The sequence below is a fragment of the Xiphias gladius genome, chromosome 2 (genome assembly GCF_016859285.1).
Source record: "Xiphias gladius isolate SHS-SW01 ecotype Sanya breed wild chromosome 2, ASM1685928v1, whole genome shotgun sequence".
In the NCBI taxonomy this organism is placed as follows: Eukaryota; Metazoa; Chordata; class Actinopteri; order Istiophoriformes; family Xiphiidae; genus Xiphias; species Xiphias gladius.
The window spans coordinates 19,891,594-19,895,243 of record NC_053401.1 but is presented as its reverse complement, the minus strand read 5'-3'; the positions used below and the strand labels follow the sequence as shown (position 1 = coordinate 19,895,243).

The window sequence follows — 3,650 nt, the reverse complement described above, 5'->3', positions numbered from 1 at the left end:
AACTTAGAAGTTTTTTTTTCAGACCACTTTAGGACTTATAAACAGGAGTTCTGCTAACTTGAGTTCTTGAACTTGAAATGATGAGTTCAATGAATGAACAGCTGTTCACTCAACTCATTAAATGAAGTTTTCAAAGAATCAAAACTAAACTGATGGCAGACCACCCAGCATGCATTGTCTGAGATTTTAAACTCTCCAGAGACTCTTTTTTTGTTGTTTGAAGAAAATATTCATGATGTAAACTTATTCTGTTTCTTTAATACATGTTGAATAAGGGATTCTTTAAACTGAGAAATGTAAAAGGTAAGAAAATCTGTCAATGGCTGTCTGTGACTAACCAGTTGATTCAACTTATATCTTCAGTTAATTGTGTTTGTGCAAAATTAAATGATTTACAGTGTAATGAAAAAACAGTCACCACTCTTGCAAAGAGTTACATATTTGATACCACTCTCATGTCTGTGCAGTAAGTATGGAGCTGGAGTCAAGCAATTAGCTTAGCTTAGCATAAGCAATGGAAGCAAGGGGAAACAGCTAGCCGGGCTCACCTACACCACACTAACACCTTTAAAGCTCAATGATCAACATGTAGTTTTCTGATGTGTACAAAAGCACATATTTAAAAACTACATTTTGTATTTTTTTTGGCAACAATTTTTGCATAGTGGTAACATCTTGGCATTACTCCATAGTGCCCCAAAAATACGTCTTCCCATACACGAGCATTACAAAAGGAAAAACTGTTGAACAATTAGCCTACATTTAGCGTTACACAAAGATTAAAGGGGCAATTAATGATTTGGAACATAAATTATCCCTCTATGTATATGAAGAAACCATATTTGTAATGGAGGCAGGTAAGTCAATACAACACTTCATTAATATAGAAGCACAATTTAGGATGTATTTCGGTTCTAATTAAATGCTAAAATCAAATGCTTATTTTTGAATATGACCTTAACTCAACTGTTAAAAAGTAACTTTACTTTTCATGCAGGAGAGTGTCAGATATTTGGAAATTAATATTGTGTCACAATTAAATGACTTGTTCCAGGAAAGTTACTATACACTGTTAAACAAGTTCAGGCTGCATTTCATTAAAGGTGCTATATGTACATTTTTGCTATCGCTACATAGTCAACGTTAGCATTAACAGCTGTTTACTTATATGTTTAGAAGAAACGTTGGTAGTTCAGCATCAAACTTCATTCCTTGACTCGCCAAGAGCTGCCTCCAGCGGTAAAAAGCGACGCCATTGTTAACTCTTGTATTGCTTCTTTTTCTTTTCTTTTCTTTTCTTCTACTGAAGTTAGCATGCCAACAAGCTAGCCCCGGCCTGACCCATCTCCTGATTCCACTTTGCAACTGTGAGTCACTTGAGTGTCCAGGATATCCTCAGTCCAACGTGAAGATGAAGAAGTAGAGCTGCTCAAAAATGTTGAACAAACTTATCACAAAATTTATTTGGTTTAATATGAAACCTAGAAATTACTCAGTGTTTATGAAGCCACAATCTATGGGGGGCTTAGGCTTGCCTAATTTTTATTAATATTTTTTGGGCAGCAAGGCTTAGAAATTTAGTATCATCATCATTGGACAGAAAAAGCTCCCTGAAGGCTCAGATGGAGGCCTGTTTTTCAATCATTACGACACTGGAATCACACGTTTGTCAACGATTTTCAAAAGATAAGGAATCTTGAGCTACATTACACAATTTTTAGCACTTTCCAAACACGGGGTGACTGTTCACCTCTACTACCTGAATGTTTTGAACACAGCACAACTAAAATCACTAATCGATTGAAGAACAGAAAATAACATCCCTCATCCAGATTTTTAAAAGTATTTACTTCAGAGTTTTGTGCCGTCTCTAATGTAAGATAAGAAATTAGAGGATAAATTGGTGACTTCCAACTCAATTAAAGGCAAAATGAGAGAATTCTATTGCATCTGGTCTAATTGATGTACTTGTTTTGCATTGTTAAAAATCTGGAGAAGTTATCTAGGCTTCAGATGAAGATGAAATCATGTATATATGCAATAGCATATTTCTTTGATACTAGTAATTAAACCAACGAGGCTGATTTTAAGTTTATACATAAAATGGAGGGAGCATAAGATCTTGAAAGATATTTCGCCAAACTGTCCTGGAAAAAAGTAAAGAAGGAACAGTCATGCATGTTTTTCGGCAGTTTGACTAAATTGGGTTGTTTTTGGAAATGTATTCATGTTTTCGCCAAATCGGTGTTAGACATAGAAGTTGACATCAACCCATGTCCATATCTTCTAAACACCATGCCTGATCTTTTTCTAGTTGACAGAAAATGCTAATTATGTGTCACGTTTCCTGCTCGGTCCTGTTAATGTTGCCCATCTGTCCTTGTTAATGTCCTCACTTCCTCAGGCCCCTGTATTTCTGTGGAACTATGCTGTACTGTCATTCCTCAGCCATCCACCAGATGCCCACGGAATAACTCTCCTTTCTCAGTCACCTGACTCCCCACACCCACCTTCTCACCTGTTTCCCGTTCCCTATTTAAACAATCTCAGGTCCCTTTACTTTTGGCCAGCTTATCCATGTTCTCTGGACTTGCGTTCTTGCTCCCCTTTCAGTTATGAGGACTTTGAGAAACATCTGCATGGGGAGGGGATACTAAATTGTGAGGCTGATTTTGTTCTAGGCGAAAGTGATTTGTGTTTTTCCTTTTAATATGCTTTAAGATTTTTTTATTGGGTAATATAATATCTCAGTTCTATTGATTTTTTTCCTCCCCTTCATCTCTTGTGATTGTTATTGTTACGATTGTCTTCTTGTTTCTTTTTCTATTTTCTTTATTGGCTTTTTGGAATGGAGGTTTTGATTTTTGTGTGGGTGCTGTGATCTAATGACAGTTCTTTAAATTTAGATACAGAGGTTTGGTGGAATTCATTATTGTTCCCATATTACATTTTATTCTTCAGCATCACCTCTCTGTCTTCCAATTGAGGAGCGAATCAAGCATCGGGCTGTTTTTGTTTTTTGTGTTTTTTTTTTTTTTTTTTTGACAGTTCTGAGCTGAGAGACCAGAGCAGGACCTTCAGCTGCTTGTTCATCTTTCGGGCAGCGGACCTGTCTCGGAGGATGCAGTTGGCTCTGGAGAGCTGGTCAGTGCTGTGGGAGCTGCTCTAGTGCCGGTCTTGTGTTCTCTCTTAGTGCTACATTCTGTCAACCCTCATCAATTTAATTATACTGATGTTAAAAAGCCATCACGTGTGTGTTTAAAGAAAATCACTGGCAGTGCGACTTCTTCTATTTTTGTCTGTCCCACAGCTGAATTGCACTTGGCACACTTGCCTACTCATCAGTACTTTAAAATTACAATGCTGGTCCCTGTGTCACCATTGGAGGTCACCTTTTCAATAATAATATAGTGTATTTGAAACAAGGCAGAGTCTAGAACTGGCATGTTCTCACAACTTCAGGTTGTGAGAAGCTTTAGGTTACAGAACATCTAGTTCATTTTGTGAAGAAAAAAAAAAGTTGTTTGGGATTAATAAGGTGAATCTGAGGACATAAACGTGCATCAGCTCTTCTGTGGAACATTTTCACAAATAAGAAATGCTTTCTCTTTAGCCTACCTGTCCCTATGTATCCTCACAAACTGTATGTT

The 3,650-nt window shown here is 37.0% G+C and overlaps 1 long non-coding RNA gene across 1 annotated transcript; it reads left to right on the top strand.

The window, feature by feature from the left end:
* The first annotated feature begins 2,569 nt into the window (after nucleotides 1-2,569).
* On the top strand, nucleotides 2,570-3,246 carry LOC120803137. The gene is made up of 2 exons (XR_005709297.1): nucleotides 2,570-2,660; nucleotides 3,049-3,246. It is a non-coding gene; the product is annotated as an uncharacterized LOC120803137 (long non-coding RNA).
* The last annotated feature ends 404 nt before the right edge of the window (nucleotides 3,247-3,650 follow it).